The sequence below is a fragment of the Talpa europaea genome, assembly GCF_964194135.1.
Source record: "Talpa europaea genome assembly, chromosome: 6".
Classification (NCBI taxonomy): Eukaryota; Metazoa; Chordata; class Mammalia; order Eulipotyphla; family Talpidae; genus Talpa; species Talpa europaea.
Window position 1 is genome coordinate 93,335,898 of NC_140072.1, and position 22,769 is coordinate 93,358,666.

The following is a 22,769-nucleotide window of genomic DNA, read 5'->3' on the forward strand; positions in this document are numbered from 1 at the left end:
TTCCCTTTGTCATGTCTTCACCATTCTTTGAAACATCCTAACTGTCTGGAACAATTTCTAGATGCATGTTGCACTTTCCCCAGCCATGTAGCCAGTCATTTCTTAAAAGGGTTGCTTTTAGTGGAGAATGGTATTTAGAAACCATGTTGTGGCCTCTAGCTGTGTTTATTGCTACTGGGTGTTATGGTATGAGTCTCCTTAGGTGGACTTAGCGAGGGCATTTAAATTTTTTTATTTTCAATTGTTCCTAGCACTGTCCCTTTCTGTTTCCCCCTGTCCTTTTTTCTCTCTCCCCTCTCTTGAAACCTCAGAGCCCCTCATGCACTTATTAGTGTCATTTATTAAAATATTTTTGTATTTTATTTTGCCACATTATTATGTAAATATCCAGCATTTTTTTGTCATTCTGACTTGCATTACTACTCATAATTGTCTCACATTCCATCCATTTTGCTGTAGTGACTGTCTTTTTTTTCTATATGGTGAATAGTATTCCTTAGTGTGGACGTCCCATATCTCTTGCTCTAGTGGCCTATTGATGGACTTTTAGGTTTCTTCCTTCGCCTAGCTTTGTAAATAAATAGTACTACAATGAACATGTTAGAGCATATAGTTTTTTGCATGGATGGTTTCACTTTCTTTGGGTAGATGTCCAAGAGTGTGATTGTTGGGTTGGATAGTATTTCCTTTTTTTTTTTTTTTTTAAAGATGAATACTGATTGCTTTCCATAAGGGCGTCACCAGTTTACATTCCCACCAGCAGTGTAATGGATCCTCTCTCTGCATCTTCTCCAGCCTTTGTTTAGGGTCTTTTTAATGTGTGTCATTCTCACAGGTATGAGATGGTAACCTATTGTGGTTTTAACCTGCTTTCTCTTTCTCTCTCTCAAAATATATTTGTCAGTTGTTTCTATATCTGTATACCTTTAAGGTTATGTTTTTACTCCTCCATGTGAGCACACACTTCACTCACCCTTCTCCAAACCCCCCATGCCAATGCTCTATCGTATACTTTGCCCTATGTCCTCTTTCCTCTTTCTTGTTCCCTCTGGTAACCAGTATATTTTTCAGAGTCTAAGGGTTTTTTTTTTTTTTTTTTTTCTGGTTTTTGCCACTATGCTTTTTGGTTAGTTCTATTCCACAGATAAGGGAAACCATCCAATATCTCTCTCTCTCACTTTTGACTTACCTCACTTAGCATCATCACCTCAAGGTCCTTCCATTTATTTCCAAAAGGCTCTTTTATCTTTTTTTTAATAGCTGGTGGTTTATTGAGTTTGAGTTCCACAATTTCTTTATCCATTCTCTCTTTACCTTCTGGAATACCCATTACCCTATGTTTCATCTTCTAATTGAGTATGATATTTCTTGTGGAGTTTCTTTATTTTTCCTAAATCTTGCTTTTCTGTCCTACTTTGTTAAGTATTTGTACATTTGAATCTTCTATTTCTGAAATTTGCTCTTCTGGCACCTTAATTCTATTTAAAACACTTTCTAAACTTGTCATTCAGAATTTCGTTTTGTGTTCTTTTAATGTCTTCAATCTGTTAAGTGAAGACATTTTCTTGTTCTAGGATCTCCTTTCTAAGATCCTATACTTGCCTATTGGCATTTGACTGACTTCCATTCAAATTTTAATATTGTTATTTTAAAGTCTTTCTGTTATGTCCTCTTTTGTTCTGATTTTACATGCTGTGTTCAGATCATCAGTATGGAAAGAATCCAGCAGAATCTTAGCTGTTTTGATAGAGGTATGAAGTGTATGTATTAGGAGCAAATGAAAAGAATAAGATAATCTTACCTGAAAAGAGAAATGATTAATAGATAGGATGTGATCATAAGACTGAATATCATTTATTGTCTAAACTGGGGCATTGAAATGATCTGCTTAATTATGCCATGACAACTGGTAGATATGTTTTCAGGTAACTGGAGCATCTGGGCTGTCATAAGGTGAACGTGGATTTTTTTGTTGCATCCTAGATTTCCTTAAACTCAAAAGTAGCAGTAGCACAACTAAATATTACATATAACATGGCATATGCGGCACTTTAAAATTGGAAATATAAGAGAAAGTTAATAGGCGACTATTATTTTTCTATGCTATGTAATGAAATATCACAAATTTAGTGGGTTAGGCCAGCACACATTTATTGTGTCATAGTTTCTATGGTAAGCTGTGGTAAGCAGCTGCAAGACTGCATTTAGTTGGCTATCTTCATCTGAAGTCTCAAGTGGCAGTGGATCTTCCAAACTCACTTCGGATGTTGAAAAATTTATTTTAAGATTGAATGAGGATCTTGGCTTCTTGCAGGCTGTCAGCTGGAGGTAGCCTTCAGCTTTGCAGGGGGACCTACAGTTCCCTTTCATCCACTGGCCCATTGTCTAGGCAGGTTGCTTCTTCAAAGCCAGAAGAGAGTCGCAACAAGCCTGTGAGCAATAATGGAGTCTTCTGTGATGTATCATACCACAAAAGTGAAGTCCCATCATCTTTGTCTTATTCTGTTCATTAGAAGCAAGTCACAGGGTCTACCCACATTCAAGGCGAACACTTCAGTTTCTGCTCAGCACTCTGATGCATTGATAATAGCCTGTCAGTGAGAAGTCACCATTCACTGAGGCTTAATCTTCTTTGTGGTAAATATCATGTGATTATTTTAATGTGAGGGATGTCTCTTTCTAAATTAATGCACTTCTTGTCTGTAAAGCTTATCAGGCAGTTAATCATGTATCACATTTTGTTTTAACTGAGCCTGATCTTTTTTATTATAGAAAAACTTATGTTAAGGTAGACAAAATATTATTAGGTACTACCACATACCTATCAAGTAGTTGCAGCAAAAAACATCTTTTTTTTAAACCAATTTTGTGTCATCTTTATTCTTAGCTATTCTAAACCTTCCTACTTATTTTGAGGTAAATTCCAGATATCAGTTCATTATTTAAATATTGGGTGAGTTAGCTGTTAGGCTCTCCTTTTTTATACTTGTATGTACCTTTACATGTGAACCACATATTCCATTTGTTGTTTTGTCCTAGTGCCTTGTGGGTAGTCAGTATGTAATTTGGAAAGCTACACATGTGTATATTCTGAGAAGTCAGTTTTTTATGCTCTAATTTGAATTGATTCTACAAAACAGCCTAGGGGTAAGTTACTCACCTAATTTATTCTCTCTATTGCAGGATGATTTTATTTTATTGAACTATAACTAAAGGGTCTATTAAAGTGTCTTTCATTCTAGTTATTCTTAATACTTGAACTTAGAAGCTTGAATTTTTGGTGCTTCTTTAGCAGTCACAGTTTTTTAAAATGAAGGCAGTAGGTCAAATAGAACTTGGAAAGCTGTTTAATATAATCACCCTAACTCTCCTACTCACAGCAGTGTGGCAGAAAATTAAGGCTTTGCTTAACGTACTACTTTGTATTTAAGGGCAGGAATCATTTCAGAATCTTGTGGCATTGGGGAACTTTGACTGCTCTCTCTGATTGCATTTTCACAGTTGAGCTTTGATAGCTCAGTAATAACTCAGGTTTCTTTGGGAAAAAATGGGTAGTGAAAGGAACTGTTGCTGCTTGACAAGGACACAGCGAGCCCCATGAAAACAAAGTTCATGATTTGGCATGGGATATTCTTACCCTTCTTGGTAAGTGAGGAAGAGCATGTTTTCCTTTGCCACCTCTCACTCTTCCTTTCTTCATTTTACTTCTGGCAGTAAATGTTATATAATTATAAAAAAACAGTGCCTACCTCGTGAGGCAGGCGGTTGAGCGCAGCGCTGTGAAGCTGTCCACAGTCTCTGCAGCGCTGGTTTTATCCCGGCCGGCCGGCGAGGGTCCTACATGGCGCAGCAGACCTCTCCTGTCGTGCCCACTGCTCCCCTCAGCAGTGTATTTCATCAGTCTGCCTGTTCTGTTCCCTGCTCTGTCTCTGGTGAATCCTCTCACCCTCCTGCGCATCTGGCCTGTACCCCAGTGTTTGTATAAATAAATAAATAAATCTTTTAAAAAATTATAAAAAACATCTAATGATTATATATTTCATAGACCTTCAGCATTTAAGTGTATCAGTATATAAATGTTTAGGTTCAGCTAATGTAATAAAGGATTATTTATATTTATAAATTTTGTCACAGATTTGAGATAAAAATTTCAACGTTTTAATTTTATGATACAATTTGAAAATTCATATTAAATTGTTCACAGATATCTCCAGTATCAGTGTCTTTAATTATTTTTGCATTATCTAGTATAGTTTGTTATAGCATGTCAGTCATTATTTAAGTGTATACCTATGTATAGCACTTTAATTTATTTTTTATTTTTTTATTTTTTAAAGATTTATTTATTTATTTGTTGATTTATACAAGCACTGGGTATAGTCAGAAATGCGGGAGGGTGAGAGAATTCACCAGAGCCAGAGCAGGGAGCAGAGCAGGCAGAAGGACCGAAGTACACTGCTGAGGGGAGCAGCGGGCGGCAGGAGAGGTCTGCGCGCCATGTGGGACCCTCCTCCGGTGGCCGGGGAGCAGCCGGGGATCGAACTGGCGCTGCAGAGGCTGTGGGCAGCTTCGCAACCCAGCACTCAACTGCTGCGCCACCGGGGAGGCCCTGTATAGCACTTTAAATTTATTTTTGGTGGCATCTGTGACTAGGTATAGCATTTCAGTTTATGTAATACTGATCATTCTTAATCTTTTTCTTTGCTAATATTCCTACATAATGTATCACTGATTGCTGAGCTGTTCTCTACTTTTATAAAAGTAATTCTGAAAGGCTTATTTATTGGCCAGTAGCATCCATCTGAAATCATATCTCAGGGAATTATTAATGCGTTCACACTTTGTTTTTTCTTCTCTAAAGACATCTAAAACTGTCACTTATTGATAAAGAACCTTTAGAAATTGAGTTGCTTTTAGGAATTTAGAAAACCTAAATAAGGGACCAGGAAAAAGACTAATTAATACGAAGTAAAAATCAAAATCAAAAAGCAAGTATAAACCAGACACACTACGGGGGGAAGGAGTGGGGAGAGGAAAGAGTAGAGTCAAAATAAGGGGGGGATGCAACCGAATGGGGACTATAACAAAAATGAAAATGCAATCATTGTGCAAAAATGAAAAATGATGTAAGAATTATATAAAAATATTTTAAAAAATAAAAAAGAAATTGAATTGCTTTTGATCACAATATTTCCCTATATGTTGCCTCTCTCCAAATTCTCTCCTTTTGGTCCTTAGTGACTATATAGAAGGCTTCAGTTGTCCTTTTCATTTCTAGCGTGGTCACACATTTCAGTCTTAATGTGTGATTATTATTTTAAGCAAATTTTTATAAATTATCGGGGGAATGAACTTGAGAGAAGTAGTGGTAAATAATACTTTTCATGTTTTTATTTTATACCTTCTTCATGGTTTGCTTTGAGTATTGAAGTTTTAAACAAAGCGTTACAAAAGGAATTTGATGCTTTTTCTAGTGTTTGTGATGACTTTTCATAGGGAACTAAATTCAGATTTTTGAATAGATTAAAAATTGTTGTGTTTTCCTTTTATCTACACAATAACTTTCAAAACAAAATGCACTTAAGCAAAGTACTTCATTATCTTTTATCAGAATTTACCATTGTGTTGCTCAGTTGGTATCAGAGACATCATTGGAAAAATTTAAATGACTGATGCTTTTAATAATGCTTAACAAGTGCTTTAATGCTATAGAGAACATTCACATTCATTATTTGATTTCCACAACAACAGCCCTAGAGTAAGCAGCATAGATATATGTGTGTTTATTGCAAGGTGAGGTTATTAAGGCAAATTGTCTTGCCCAAGGTCATATGGCATATAAAATAGAGACAGATAATAACTTGATTCCAACTCACTGCTTGCCCCATTACTTCTGTGATGATTGTGCTCCTGCTTAGCTTCTCTTGTTCTCTGGTAACACAACCTAAACTCAACCTCTGACATTTATTTCTTTCTGCATTCTGAAATTTGTATTCTAATTGTGTTTAATGTATTTATACCTGTGTTTAAGAGGAATTTAAACATTGGGTATCATTGGGTATCATTCAGCTTGTTATTTTTGCAGCTGGACAGCCCTTATTCCTTGCTTTGCTCTGCTGATCTTTTCTCAGACATAGATACCTATCACATTTTTTTTTAATCCATATTTTGTATTGTTGTGGCTTGCTGAATCAAAGCAGTGGAATTTAAATGTTTACTTTAAGAATTAACTTACTGTTTTTGACCTTGATACTGAATTAGAAGCAACTGTCTTTAGCTAAACCCTGCAGTTAAGCTTTTCACCCAAGAAAGATTGATATCAACAAATGATTTGCCCTCCAGAAAAACAACATTGTTAGGGAAATAAGCATATTTAGCTCTTGTCTTGGGAATCCATTGTTACACCTTGGCCCAGTTTACCATTTCCATTAATTTTTAAGTGTGCATTTCACTGGCATTAATTACGTTCACCATGTTGTACAACTGTGTCACCAATGTCTAATTCCAAAACTTTTTCATCTCAAACAGAAACTCTGTAGTCATTTCTCTCTCTTTCCATAGCTTGGATCTCCATAGCTCTAATGCACTTTGTGTTTTCTCTGATTTTGCCTATTTATAGATACTTCATGTAAATGGAATCACAGTATTGTCCTTTTGTGTCTGACTTAAGTTTTCAGTATTCACTTTAGCATGATGTTTTCAAGGTTCATCCATGTTATAGTATACATTCATTTCTGTGTATGGCTGAAAAATGACATAATATTCATTTTATTATTTCACATTTTGTTCATTCATCCCTTGATACTTTGAGTTGTTACTACCTTTTGGTTATTATAAATAATGCTGCTATGAAAATTGTTGTATATCTGTTTGACTTACTGTTTAGAATTTTTTTGATATCTACTTCAGAGTGAAATTGTCAGGCTAGTAATCTAATTCCATATTTAACTGTCAAGCTAGTAATATAATTCCATATTTAATCATAAACATATTTGGAGAACTGCCAGATTTCTCCATAGTCCCCAAAATATGTTATTTTCTTTTTTTAAGTCATCCTGATGGGTAGGAAGTGGTACCTTGTTGTTATGCCAGCAAGGCATAGTGCAGCTTCTCTATTGATTCAGGCAGATGGGTAAAGGAGAGTCCTGGAGCCCTCAGTGGCTTTTTCAGGCTTTTATCTTTCCATACCATTTGCAGTGAGGCAACCAGGTGCAGGGGAGGCGAGAGGAGGGTGGGCTGGCAGACCTCCCAGGCCCCACGAATCTTCACTCTTTCTGGGCTCTTTAGTAGCTGTGGCTCCGCCATCTTTCCACTGCACTCTTCCACATAGTCCTCTGCTGCACTTACATGCTCAGCCTCTCGGCTCAGGTGTCCCATTATGCACACCTACACCACACTCCAGGTACGACTACCAGGCACATGTATAAGACCACAGTTGTCAATCATAGATGCTAATGGTGGGAGGGTGGAAGATACTGATAATTTCATTTACCCTATGCTTGTGATTTTAATTTTGATTTCTCTGCTGAATATCTTTTCCTGTACTTACTTGACACTTGTTTACCTTCTTTGGAGAAATGACTATTCTTTTGCCCATTTTTAAATTGGATAGTCTTTTTGAGTTGTAGGCATTCTTTATATATTCTGGATATTGATCCCATTTGGTCATGGTCAGTAATACTTTTTAATATGTTGCTAATTTAGTTTGCTAGTATTTTGTTGAGGATTTTGCATCAATATTCATAAGGAATATTGGTCTATAGTTTCTCACAGTGTCTTCCACTGACTTCAGTGTCAGGGTATTGGTAGCCTTATAAAATGAATCAGAAGTGTTTCCTCTTCAGTTCTAAGGAACAGTTTTTGAAAGGCTGATATTAATTGTTTTAATTCTGGTTTGGTAAAATTCACCACAAGACATGGTCCTGGATTTTCTTTGTTGGGAGTTTCTTTTTATTAACTGATTCATCTCCTCACTTGCTTTAAGTCTCAAGATTTTTTGTTTCTTGTTGAGTCATTTGTGATAGCTTTGTGTTTCCTAGTAATTTCTGTTTCATTTAGACTTTCCAATTTGTTGCCATATAGATGGTAGTTCACAGTATTTTCTTAGAAACTTTTATTTCTATAGAGTTGGTAGTAATGTTTCCACTTTTTTGACTTTATTAATCTATGTCATTTTTCTTTTTTAACTTTTAACAAAGGTTAATTGAGTTAAAAGTTTGTCACTACAAAAAACAGGTTTTGGTTTTGTAGCTTTTTCTCTATATCCACTTGTATCTTTGTTATTTTCTTCTTTTTGCTGCTGGGTTTGGGTTAGATTGTGCTTCTGTTTTGGCTTCTTATAGTATGTAATTTAATTGATTTCTGTTTTCATTTTTTAATGTAGGCTTTTGCTACTATAAATTTTAGTGAGCACTGCTTTTGCTCTATTCCGTACACTTTTGATATATTGTGTTTTTGTTTTCATTAATGTATTTTTAAGTTTTCCTTCAGGTTTCTTTTTTTTTTTTTTTAAGATTTATTTATTTATGGATAGAAGAGCTGGGGTGCAGGCCAGAGTGTGGGTGGTGAGAGGATTCCCCAGAGACAGAGTGGGGAACTGTACAGGCAGGCTGGCTGAAACACACTGCTAAGGGGAGTAGTGGGTGAGGCAGGAGAGGTCTGCTGAGCCATGTGGGTTGCCAGGAATCGAACTAGTGCTGCAGAGGCTTCGGATTGCTTCATAGTACGGTACTTAACCCCTTGCACACCCAGGGATGCCCCAGGTTTCTTCTTTACCTACTGGTTGTCTTAAGAGTGTGTTGTATAATTTTCACATATTTGTGAGTTTTCCTTCTGTTACCAGTTTGTAGCTTCATAAGCTGTGTGCGTCAGAAAAGATGCTTTGTTAGTTTTGGAATCCTTTAACATTTATTAAGACTTGTTTTGTGATCTTATTTATAATCTATTCTGGAGAATGTCCCAAATGCACTTGAGATGTTTATATGTTGTTGTTGAGTGTTCTGTTTATGTCTGTTACATGGTTTAAGTCCTGTATTTCCTTATTGAGATTCTGTGTAGTTATTTTTATTCTTCATTGAAAGTGGATGTTGAAGGGCCTCCCTGGTGGTGCAGGGGTTAAAGTCTCAGCGCTATGAAGCAGTTGCCAGCCACTGCTGCAGGAGTTTGATCCCCAGCCAAGGAGCTGACCCACATGGTGCAGCAGACCTCTCCTGGCTCTCCCGCTGCTCCTCTCGGCAGTGTATTTCAGTCGCTCCTCCTGTTCTGCTCCCCATTCTGTCTCTGTTGGATCCTCTCACCACCCCCCCACCTCTGGTCTAGACCCCAGTTCTTGTGTGCATAAATAAATTAAAAAAAATCTTTTAAGAAAGTGGATACTGAAGTATCCAACTGTTATAGAGTTGTCGCTTCAAATTTTTCAGTTTTTCATTGATAAATTTTAAAGTTCTTTTGGTTTGTGCTTGTATGATTATAATTACTATAACTGATTGATAAATTAAAATTTCATTTTATTTATAAATGGACATAATGTTTTTCTTTGTCTCCTAACTCTCCACTCCCAGCTTTTTGAGATTTATTGACATATAATGTATCTAAGTTTAAGGTGTAAGGAGAGATGACTTGATACAGGTATATGTTGCAAATTTGATTACCTCCATAAAGTTAATTAACATCTCCAGCCACTCACACAGTTACCTTTTTTTTCCTCCTCTTTTTTTGGTGTTTCTGGTGTTAACATTTAATATCTATTCTAGACAACTTTCAAGTATGTAATATAGTAGCAGGACCTTTTTCTTTTTAATTAAAATGTATTTTCTCTGATAATAATATAATAATATCTGTCCCTCCTCCTCCAGCTCTTTTAGTTACTATTTGCTTGGAATATCTTTTTACTTTCAACCTTTTTATGTCTTTGTATCTAAAATGAGTATTGTAGACATCTACAGTTGGACCTTTTTTTTTTTTTTTTTAAATCCATTTTGCCAATCTCCACCTTTTGGTTAAGAGCCAAATCCATTTACATTTGAAATAATTATTGATAAGGAAGGACTTCTTTTTGCATTTAACTATTTGTTTTCTGTGTTTCTTATAATTCTTTGTTCTTCAATTTTTCTGTTAGTGACTGTTTTGTATTTACTTCATCTTTTGGTAATACACCATTTTGATCTCCTTCTTACCTTTCCTGTTTGTTATTTTCTTAGGGATTACAATTAACATCTTAATTTCATAACACTTACTTTGAGTAATACCAGTTTAATTTCCACAGTACTGTTCCTATGCACATCAGTCCCTCCACCTTTATATTGTCAAAGAATACAGCTCCATACATTTTGTAACAGTCAACACAGATTATAATTTTTCTTCAGTATGTTTGCCTTTTACATCACATATGAAAAGGGGGGAGTTAAAAACCAAAATAATAATACTGACTGTTCTTTTTGTGTTTTTATTTCTTCACATGACTTTTGAGTTATTGCTGTGTGTGCTTCATTTAATCTGAAGGACTTGATTTAACATTTCTCATAGAGTAGTTGTGCTTGTAATGAATCCCTTTAGGGTTATCTTGGAATGTCTTAATTTCTTCTTTATTACTGAATGATAATTTTGCTGGTTATAGAATTGCTTGACAGGTTTTCTCTTTCAGCATTTTAAATACATCTTCCCTCTCCCTTCTGACATCTAGGGTTTCTGATGAAAACTCTTAATCTTACAACAGATCCTTATATGCGATGAGTTACTTTTTGCTGATTTCAGGATTTGCTCTTTCTTTTTACCGTTTGACTATAATGTGTGAATCACTGAAATTTTTTTCTGCATGAAGTACGTTGAACCACTATGTGTATATTCATGCATTTCATAAAACTGGGGCCATTTGAGGTCATTTTGTCAGCTATTTTTCATGCTATTTCACTTCTCTCTTCCTGGAATTCTCATGATCCATAATGTTGGTATATTTGATGGGGTCCCAAGGTCTCCCAAGACCTTTATTTTTTCCTAAATTCTGTTTTCATTGTATTCATCAACAGCATGAAACTTGTCTTGGATAATTTCAATTGCCTTATTTTCAAATTCATTGATTTTTTTTTCCCTCTCTCACATGCTGCAGTCTGTTATAGAACCCTTAAAGTGAATTTCTTATTTATTTTTTATTTATATTTTACAATCATTGTTCATTTTTAAACTGTGTTTTTTTTTTCCCCCCTTAGTTGTAGTCCCCATAGAATTTCAGCTAATGTATGTGATGGTGCAAAATTCTCTGTTTGGTTTCTTTTTCATTAAAATTTCTATATTTATTACTATTCTCTATATGGTTTCCTGATTTCTTTTATTTCCTTGTTGATTGTTTCAGTTCTTTCAGCATATTTAAGACAGTGATCTAACACCTTTGACTAGTAATTCTAGTGTTTGGAATTCTTTAGAGACAGTTTCTGTCATTCTGTCCTCCAGAAGTGCTGTATTTCTTTGTATGCTTTGTTGTTTTGTTGAAAATGGGGCAGCTTGTGTCTTATAATGTGGTAATATTGGGAATCATCTTCTCCTCCTCAGTGATTACTTTTGAGGATTACAGCCATGCATTTGTATAGTGACTTTTCCAGCTAATTTTGTATAGTCTTTATTCTTTGTTGTTTCTGGTCTGTTATCTCTGTCAGCTTGTGATTTGGTAGGTATTTACTTAAACATCTGGATTCCCTCTTTGCTTCCCAAATCCTCAGAAAGAAGTTGATGCAGCCCATCAGGGTGGAGACAATGTAGTTGTTGGTGCTGTACTGCTAGGCTATTGCTGCTGACCAAGGTGTGCAGCCCCAAAGTTTGCCATTGCCCACTCTGGCACCAACCAGAACTTCTAAATACATGGGTCCTTTGCCTCTTCTGCTATGAGGTTGAGGGAGGAGAATGGGAGCTGGTTATATACACCTCTTATACACAGTGTTATATACACCTCTTATACACAGTCATTCATCTAGCTGTTGTAAGTGTTCTGAAATAGTTATTCTGGTGGATTTTTTAGTTTAATGGTTTTGGTGTAGGTACTGAAGCTACGCTACCATTTTCTGTCACGTCATTCTACCCTTGCTTAATTTTTGGATGTGACTGTCCTGGTGCTATTTGTAACCAATTCCTTCTTAAGTTTGACAAGACTATTTGCTGATTTTTTTTTTTTTTAATTATGGTGAACTGGAGTACACTGGAATCTGGAGTATGAATTACGTAGCAGTATAATTGTCACCTAATAATTTACATTGTCAGTTTTGATATCTCTTAAAATTAATATTGCTTTTTATCTGTGTAGTGATTTTCTCCACAGGGATGTGAGGGGCTTTATAAATAGCTCATTATATTATAATGTTAGATTTGGGGAAAATAGAAGTGTTGGTGTTTTTATAAGTGGAAAAGCATTGAACACATGTTTTCTGATTGAGCATCATCGCACAAATCAGTAATCCAGGTCAGATGTTTGAAGGGTTGGCCTGGTACCAGTCCCTTGTTTTTTATAGCTGCAACAGCATTACTTGGTAAAATAAAATATGAAAACTGTCAAGAATATGGTAGAAAGAAATTAATGATGAAACATTCCTTGTAATTTGTTCACCAAAGTAGCTGAATCTGCATTGAAGGCAATGCAGAGGCTGTGAAAACCAAATCTTGCCCCCCCTTTTTTGCCACTGATGAAATTTGTATATTTTTATGTTTTAAATATTTAGCTTTTTTTTTTAAAAAAAGGGTTTTTTTTTTGTATTGGAAGAGTAGGATTTGTAGAATTTCATTGTGCAAAATCAATCTTTTAAGTATGTCATGTTAAGTTTTGGTCATGTTTGAGGATTTTCATTTTGATGTTATTGTTCAGCTAAATGTGAAGATTTGGCAGGATAATTCTCGCTAAGCTCCATGTCACTACTGTTACTTCTGACAAAATTAACAAGATCCCCCCACCCACCAGTAGCTCTTTGTTTCTTGATTGAGTTAAAAGATTCAAAGTGAATCTATCTACTTTATTCTGAACATACAAATTTTCCCTTTAAGCAACACATTTAACTATGCATTTCATAACCAAGCCTCTCATTGATGATATTAGATCAAATAATTTGAATTTCATAGCTTTTAACACACATCTGATAGGGACATTGAGTTTCTCATGTAAATTTGAACTTTTGGAAGTTAAAATTATATGCATATTTTTGATTTGGTTATTTTATCACTGTTATAATAATGATTTAGAAGTATATCACTTAGCTTCTGTTCATTATATGTTTTTGTGTGTGTAAATATGGTGTGTGTGTGTGTATGAGAGAGAGAGAGAGAGAGAGAGAGAGAGAGAGAGAGAGAGAGAGGATTACATAAGTGCAGTCTTATGAGTACATTTAAATTTGCAATTATTTGAACAGTGTTAATCATAGAATTGAACTTTCCTGACTTGCTAAGATGAGGAATCTTACAAATGTTATATGTACTCTTATGTTATATGTGCTCTTATAGTGGCAGTTACATGTGCTCTTATGTTATATGTGCTCTTGTGGTGGCAATTAAAGGGGCAAGTAAGCTACTTTAATTTCTTCTGGGAGGTATTCTATTTTTGAAAACTTGCCAAAAGTCTTCCCTATTGGTTTGAGGATATTTTAGGGGCAGTATGGAGAATAGAAGGGTGGGTGGGATATATACATGAACATGTGTACATGTATCACTGGAAAACAAATTTATATGATTTATCTTTCTTCCTGGAGCACACAGGTCTTTCAGAAGACCTGTCAGAAATAGGCATAAACCCTTCAGAAATGAGATTATCAGAGCTTGATAAATGGTTGTATAGTAGGTCATTTCTTTCAGAGATAGGAAGATGTTTTGACTTCTCCATGAGTGTTGGAGATTGTACTTCTCTAATGTGTTTGGTGTCATTGGAACCATATCCTATCTGATTAAGGGTGCCTTCGTTTGTGCTCCACTTTCTGTGGAGATCTTTTTAACTAGGGGAGGCCACTGTAGAGGGGTCTAGACCAAGAGTCTTATAATGACTGCTTCCATCAGTGTAGTTGGGACCCCCAAATACTTTCTCAGTTAATTGGGGAATTTCACTTCCTTTAGAGGCAGGAGATGGAAGGAGCAAAGACTGTTCTGTAGATTGTTTTGATAGATTAGGAAATTGGAACTCAGAGAGGTGAGATATCTTGTCTTACATTGAAATGTTGTGACTTTATATTGTTGCTAACTATTTTAGAATTATGCCATGTAATATTTGTTGTAGATGCCATAATTTGGGTCAGAATTTCCCACATTGCTCCTTAGAAACTGAGGCAGAAGGATTTGTGGAAGGTGATACTGTTTTTCAGGTGGTTCACATTAGAACTGTGCCAGGAATGCATCCCCTGATTTGTGTAGCCTGCAGTTGTAATGTTTAAGTGCCTACTCACGTTCTTCAGGGCTTTCATCTTACCAACAGGAAAACTATAATTAAAATAACCTTGGAAGGAAAAATTCACTGCCTGGCTCCTTTCCATATGTTTCTGAAGCTTTTCCCACATTCTCTAGTTCTTAATGTTATTTCTGTCCTGACAGTAATACATGCTGTGTTGTAGCATAGTTTGATACTTATCCTCCCTCCATAACTTTAAATTTATTTAAAGTTTTGTACTTTTGTGTCATGAAAAACTATATTTTTATTCACTCCATGAATTGTGCAATTGGATATTGACTTTTACAACCTTTTTCTTTTGTATCCTTTATACTGTGACATATCAAAACTTTTTTGATTTAATCTACAAAGAGAAGTAGGTTTTACATTTAGACCTAGTATATAAGCCTTAAAATATTGTAATAAAAGTTTCCACAAACTTTTATTTACTTTTAGTAGGGTAGATGTGCTGTGATTTTTTTTTTCTGTTTTACTGAAAAAGAAAATAGTAGATATGATCTGATAAAGTGATCTCACCATCCACTCACAAAATGAGTGCTACAGTTTGAAAATCATGTTCTATATCTTACAGCATAGGGACAGGTAGAAAGTGTGTATTTATATTTAGCTATTTCCTGAATTTCACCTTTTCTGAAGGACTACTCCTTTGAGATCATTTTTAGATGCCTGAAGCTTAGGATATGGAAATGATTTGTTCTTCCATAACAATTTTTGTTGTCTTTAGTTTCAGGGAACACATGTTTTCTGGGGGAACATGTAGGACTTCCATCCTTCTGTTTTTTTCTCTATTCTCTTGTTTAAGAGTTAGAAACTTACTTCTTTTGTCTTCTGTACTTTGGACTCATCTTTTTACTGCTCACACTCATATCCTCTTTGCTGTGTCCACATGGGCCCTTCCTTGCCTACAGAACGTTTCTTAGCTTATCAAGGCCACTTGTTTCTTTTATCTTTGGGAAGCCTTTCTTGCTTGCTTTTTCAAGTTCTCATTTGGGTACTGATCTTATCTGACCCTTTTTAACTTTAAACTTAGAATGCCAAACACTGACTTCAAAGATAGGATTTCAGAGAGGCAAGTGGGAAAAATATATTGTGTGTTCTCATTTGTATTAAACAAAAATGAAGTTGCTTGGGAATGAATTGTCATAATTGTTTACTGTAAAAAAGAAATATTCTTGATAAGTACCCTTTCTAGAGAGTAGATGTTTGCCCTTCCACGTTTTCATTAATTTTTATTTCTTGCTAAAATGTATTATGAGCTCAATTTTAAAAAAATAATATATACCAAACATAATTAATTTTTCAAAATGACATGTCTTCATAGATATTTTTTTTGTTGTAGGTGCACTGTGTTCTAGCTTTAGAGGTAGGTAATGTGTGCCAGGAAATTTCCTTAAATTACTTTATTGAAAACATTTTTGTCAGTTTGCTTTTGTATAATTTGTATATTTTTCAAAATGGCAGAATGAAGGGCAGGCCAGATTTGTTTTCCTTTGTTAACTATGTAAAAATTATTTAAAGTGGATGCATCCTGGTCAGCTGGTCCTCTCTCCACCCCTTCCTTCCTCTGGATGTTCAGAATGGTTTCTAAACATTTTTTAATATTGTTGAGGTGTGATTGCCCTACGACCTCATTTTAGTTTCAGGTGTACAGCATGTTTTGATCTTAGTATACTTTGTGAAATTACAACCATAGTAAGTCTAGTTAGCATTTGTCCACATACAATTAATTTTTTTGTTTTTTCTTGTGATGAGGACTTCCAAGATCTGCTGTATTAGCAATTTTTGTACATTCAGTACAGTATTATTACTGTAGTCATTATGCTGTGTATTAAATCACCTGGGTATATTTTGTAACGGGAAGTTCCAGGTCATTTCTTTTTTCCTATTTGTAGATGATATTTTTAGAATAATATATTAATGTTATCCTTGTAGTTTCAATTTAGTCTTCCTTGGATGGTTATTATATATATTTTTTGGCATGAAAACAAAGCATTCCTCAGTTTTCTAAGAATTCATGCTAGGCAGGCTTAAGAAGGCACTTGCTTCACAGACTACAAATTCTTATTATAAGTGAATATTTCTGAGGGTATGTGGTATATCCTCACCTTTATTCAGAACTTTGTTAACATCTAACTTTTGACTGTCTTTTTGTGCTTAATGTTTTAATAAGATTGATCTGGCCAATCAGTACATTTACGTGTTGCTAGAAATGTGGGGAATGGAAGGTATTATAGACATCAAGATTGTGTATATGAGATAACTGAGGTCCAGAGAGAGAAACATTTTTGTCTCAAGTTACTACAGCTAGTTGGTGGCATAGTGAGGACACTAATCTTGCTAGCTCAGTGCAATTTTTAGTATGTCTTGGTCTTTCTACATCTTGGTTGTTCTGTAATAGATCTATTCTTCTATGAATTCTTTTCTATAAAATATTTACTATTTTTTTTTTTAAAGATTTATTTATGCATACAGGAGCTGGGTTACAGGCCAGAGATATGGGGGCAAGGGGCAGTGAGAGGATTCACCAGAGTTAGAGTGGGGAAGAGAACAGGCAAACTGACTAAAGTACACTGCTGAGGGGAGCAGCGGGCGAGACAGGAGAGGTCTGTTGCACCATGTGGGTAGCTCCCTGGCTGGCTGGGGATCAAACTCGTGCTGCAGAGGCTGCGGATTGCTTCATAGTGCAGGCCTTAACCCTTGTGCCACTATGGAGGCCCAAAACATTTACTGTTTTTAATAAAATTTCGGTTTCAATTGACAGGAATATTGACTAGAAAAGTCTTAACCAATATTAACCATTTTTTTTTTTTTTAAAGATCTATTTATTTATTTATACAAGCACTGGGTACAGTCAGAAGCGTGGGAGGGTGAGAGGATTCACCAGAGCCAGAGCGGGGAGCAGAGCAGGCAGAAGGACCGAAGTACACTGCTGAGGGGAGCAGCGGGTGGCAGGAGAGGTCTGCGCCCCATGTGGGACCCTCCTCCGGTGGCTGGGGAGCAGCCGGGGATCGAACCGGTGCTGCAGAGGCTGCGGGCAGCTTTGCAACCCAGCGCTCAACCGCTGTGCCACCGGGGAAGCCCTTAACCATGCTTCTTATTAAATATAACTAGTTATTTTCTTTTTTTCCTTTGATTTATTATCTTTATTAACAATTTTTTTTAGAGTTGTTTAGGTTTATAAAATTGAGGGAAATGTACAGAGATTTCCTATACATCCTTTTCCCTACACAGGCAGAGCCATCCCCGTTATGATCATTTCCACATCATAATTACCCAAAGCCCAAAATGCACATTACAGTTTATTCTTAGTGTTGTACACTCTGTGGATTTGGGCAAATGTATAATGAAATGTATCTGTCAGTATAGTGTCTGTATTTTCACAGATACTATGAAAATCCTAAAAATCCTGTTTCACCCTCTCCCCAGCTTCTTGGCATGCACTGATTTTTTTTTTTTAACTATAGTTAACCATTGAGTGTCTTTTTTTTTTGTTTGTTTAAAGATTTTATTTCTGCGTCGAACTCTGGTGTAGGCCTAGGTGTGGAGGTGGGGGGTGAGAGGTTTCACCAGAGACAGAGTGGGGAGCAGAATAGATGGATTTACTGAAATACATTGCTAAGGGGAGCAGCAGGTAAGACAGGAGAGGTCTGATGCACTATATGTGGGTTAGCTTGCTGGTTGGGGATTGAACTCAGGGTGTTGCCATGGGCTTTTGTGGTGATAGCCCTGAGATTTAACCCCTAGGCCACCAGGAAGGCCCCCAAGTGTCTGATTTTTTTTTTTTTTAAGAATTTTATTTATTTATTTATACAAGCACTGGGTACAGTCAGAAGCACGGGAGGGTGAGAGAATTCACCAGAGCCAGAGTGGAGAGCAGAGCAGGCAGACTGATGAAATACACTGCTGAGGGGAGCAGCGGGCGGCAGGAGAGGTCTGCGTGCCATGCGGGACCCTCGCCAGCTGGCCGGGGATCGAACTGGCGATGCAGAGGCTGTGGGCAGCTTTGCAACCCAGCGCTCAACCACTGCGTCACCGGGGAAGCCCTGTCTGATTTTATTTATTGTAAATTTTATAATTTTTATATTTGGAAATTTATTAGGTTCTTTAAAAATTAAGCCTTAGAGTCTTTGTTTTTATAATCAAGAATTTGTTATTTCTTGGCACATATTAAACATTTCTTTTGTATTATACCTGAAATAGTTGTGATATTTAAGAGTCTAATTCTGCTGTCTGTGCTTCTATTCATGACACTTTGTTTTCCTGTTGTTTTTGTGTATGTATATGATATTTACACTATGAACTCAATGTGTTGAAATTTTATTTTTGGCAGTTAATTGTGGGGTGGGCAAAAGATGTTTTTTTTTCTTTCCCAGGGCAAATTTGTAATCCTGCCACTTGTGGGGTGGAAGAGGAGAGGGCACTATCAACTTGAATCTCTTTGAGTTAAATTCCCTGCTTGAGGTGGATTTTTAAAAAATCATGTAACTTCTGTGAATCTGGGTCACAAACTTGACGAGGGCCAACTTGTGATTATGAATTTTAGGGAGATATTTATTTCTACCCTCTGCCCCAGTGCTAAGGGTAAGACAGGCAAGTTTCCTGTGGTACAGGTTTTTTTTTTTTTTAATTCTCCCTTTGACTGAAGATATAGTTCCTTCCAGATCCTAGCATCAATGTCTTCTGTAGGTGTTTCTTTCTTGGCTGGACCCTATGTTTTAGCTCTGGTTTTTCCTGTTCTCCATTTCATTCAGTTGTCAGAATGAGAGTCTAAAGGTCACTCACTAGTGTTGGCAAATACTTTTAAGTGAAATCCGTCTTTGACATTTGCCATTCCACCATTACTTTTGTTTGTTTTGCAGACTCTATTTTCTCTAAAAACCCAGTAAACTATTAATTTTTAAATTTAAAATTCTTACATCTTTTGTTTGTTTTTTCAAGGGGTGGGTCCATGAGTAATTTCTTTTCATAATGAATTCTGTATTAGTAGGCAATGATCTAATTGTTAATTTAAGTTAAAAAATTAAGGCAAAACAGAAAAAAATGTATTGTGCATGTTATGTAATCAGACAAAACAAATGAATCCTGATATCGCTGAAAGCTTTTGAGCAAAAATTCTTAACTGAGCACAATTCCTCCCCTTTATAATCACTAATTTCAGAAACCATTATTAATTATAATAGATCATATTTTTTTTCCTTTTTTAATATTTTATATAATTCTTACATCATTTTTCATCTTTGTACAATGTATGCATTTTCATTTTAGTTATATTGCCCATACAATTGCATCCCTCCCTTATTTTGACTCTTGTTCTTCTTCTTCTTCCCACCCCTCCCTAATGCCCCCCCCATCATATTTCTTAAATGTAGGAATGTAAAATTGTTTAGAACAATTATGCTTGGATTTTGGCTTAAGTTTTAATTTAAATCTTGGGGTACTTGATTGATCGCTGACATGATATAGTAGTTTGTTAGACATGATATAATAGTTTGTTAGACTTGGACAAAAAAAAATTCAAGGTTTAATGTCTGAGCAGTCTCCTAAAGAAACTAGAAATCGTACAGCAAAATCTTAGCTTGGTAGTTGGTTTTCACCACTTACATCTAACTGTGATTTTTAAAAACACATTAAAAAACCCACTCACCAGAAACTGGATTTGCATAGCAGATACTCTTTGCTTTTGTAGTGTGCATTTAGCGAGATAGGGATGTGCTTTGATCATTTCTTCAGAGAAAATCTTGAATGCCCTAAAAGTATCCTCTTGCATTCATAGAATCTGCTGCATAGCAGAACTACCTGTGGTAAGGTGTAAGCTACTATGTTGCACTTTAACTGAAGCTATCATAAAGTAAATTCCATTCTTCCTTTGTAATTTCTGTTTCCCTATGTTACCTTTACTCCATCTATCACAATAATTATCTCCATGTTAAATTGTTTTGCTTGGCATATATTGGTTGGCTTGAATTTCCTGGAATTTTACGTTAATGTAGTCATGTCCTTAGAAGTGTTGATAAAGTGATTGGAAATAATAGAATGTTGATTTAGAAAAGACTTTAGAAATTACCTAGGCTTTCAGTTTCCTAAACATATTTAGCAATGAAAACTTTATTTATTTTTATTTTTTAAGATTATTTATGCATACAAGAGCTGGGGTACAGGCCAGAGATGTGGGAGGGTGAGAGGATTCACCAGAGACATGGTGGGGAACAGAACAGGCAGACTGATGAAATACACTGCTGAGGGGGGCGGCGGACAAGACAGGAGAGGTCTGCGCCATGTGGGTTGCTCCCTGGTCGGCCGGGGATCGAACTCATGCTGCAGAGGCTGTGGATTGCTTCATAGTGCTCTGCTTAACCCCTTGCATCATCAGAGAGGCCCCTAGCCATGAAAACTTTAATTTGTGTAAAGACTTAACTTGAAAACTCAACAGGTAAACTTGGAGCTGGAGGAGACTTCCTGGCTCATGAGAGCAGCTTTTTGGGATTGTTGGGAAGGGGAAAAGAGAAACAATATTTATGGATGCCTGCTTATGACCAAGACACCACATGATACTTTTGCAAAAGTTTAAACTCATGTGTCTACACTGTACAGTAGTTGGTGACATTTCCTTTTACAATTAGGAAACTGAGGCACAGAGAGGCTACTAACTTTGAAGCCAGTGACCCACAGTCAAAACTACAATAGGACAAGGGGTTGGGGAATAGCTTTCTAAGCAATACATGAAAGTAGATGGGGACAAGCAGGCTATGGCGAGATGTGTTTAAAATACAGTGTGTGCATGTGGCATGTGCTTGTATTACACTGGAGAGCGAGAACATTCATGTTCTGTTCTTATTCATCATGATATTAGTGTGAGGCTGAGGGATACTCATAGACACCCCAAATTGCAAGCTCTAAAGGGTTCTGGCTATCCATATACACAAAGGCAAAGCAGAATCTTAGCGTGAAAAGATCTTTATTGTGCCTAAAGAGGGAAGAGAGTAATAGTTTCCCAATGAAACATCCCAAATTACCTATCCCCCTGTGGGTAAATATCTAGCCATAGTGTTGGCTCTAAGTGGGACCACTGGGGCCTGAAAGCTTACCACAAGTCTAATGCACCTTCTGGCAGAGAAACACAGGGAAGGGGCGAAAGAGGCTAGACAAATCTGGGACCAAAGGGACAAAATTGAAGTACAAATCAAGATAACCATTACCTGCCTCCCCATGTGTCTCTCTTCCAAGACTCTCCTTCCCAGCTGTACCTGGGTGGAAGTTGGGTTTTCAGAAGTAGAGGGCTCTGCCTGCCTTCTTGTGTGGTGGCTGCTCAGCTCTTGCCCTAGATCCCAGTAGCTTCACTGTGTGGCATATCTGGACTTGTCCATGGTTGCTGCATGTAAGTGGGGGCAGGACAGATGGTGCCCTACTGTGCTGAGATGCACCTCCCCCTTTTGTAGAGATGCCTCTGTAACAGGAAGGGCCAGAAAGCTTTATTCACATTTTGTTGTTTCACATAAATGTTACATTTTGGATTACAACACTTTTTCTTTATTTGTCAGGAAGTGGTTGTAGTCATTTGAGTAAACCAGTATCTGGACTTATGGCTAGTTTTCAATATATTTGAGGAGCTTTTGTAACAAAGTACTTGAGTTGATGGAGATGGGGAGTGGGACTTGTAACATTTCCACCAAGATAGTTTTGTTCACTGGAACTTGCTGTTGCTATAATTTGATGTTGTTATAAAAGAGTTAATTGATAGCCAAATTTAGAAATAAATAGGATCTGTGAATCAGTGATTATATCAAGATTTTCTATTAAGCCTAAAATTAGTTCCTAAATAAAGACAGTATAGTGTATGATACAGTGCTGGATGACTGGAGGGTATTAGAAGAAATGGCCTTGTATTTGTGGAACTTGACCACTGATCCCACCCTTTAATCAACGTTTTTCAGGTTGGACTCATTAGGAAGTTGAGGGTGTAGTATCTTGTCAGGTTCTGGGCTTCCTAGGTTCAGGAATGGAGCTCAGTCAGAACAGCAGGAGGGGCCTCTGCACACCAAGGTGGTATGGCCAGTGTGCCTATGGTGGTAGTGTTTGTTCGCTGTCTTGTATCTGGTTCTGCAAAGTAGTATTCAAGGTGGTGTTTGGGTATTTTATAATGTATAAGTTATTATCTGGTAGTATGTTTTTAGGGAGATTTTCAAGTAAACATATGCAACATTACCACGCCTTCAAATTTGCTCTCATTCCCATTCAAACTGTTTCAGAGGCCATTTAGTAGTGTCTGTGTTATGGTCCTCAAAAGTTTTGGTTCCCCCTCACTTATGTCAGATGCACAGACCTGAGTTGATCTTGTTTCTGGGACCATGACCATGATTATAGTCTG

General features: G+C 36.5%; 1 protein-coding gene across 2 annotated transcripts in view; it reads left to right on the forward strand.

Annotated features, from left to right (window-relative positions):
• Positions 1–22,769, forward strand: part of USP12 (ubiquitin specific peptidase 12) — a gene marked incomplete at both ends in the record, with an annotated part of 81,749 nt that overhangs the window by 21,022 nt on the left and 37,958 nt on the right. The window lies entirely within an intron of this gene.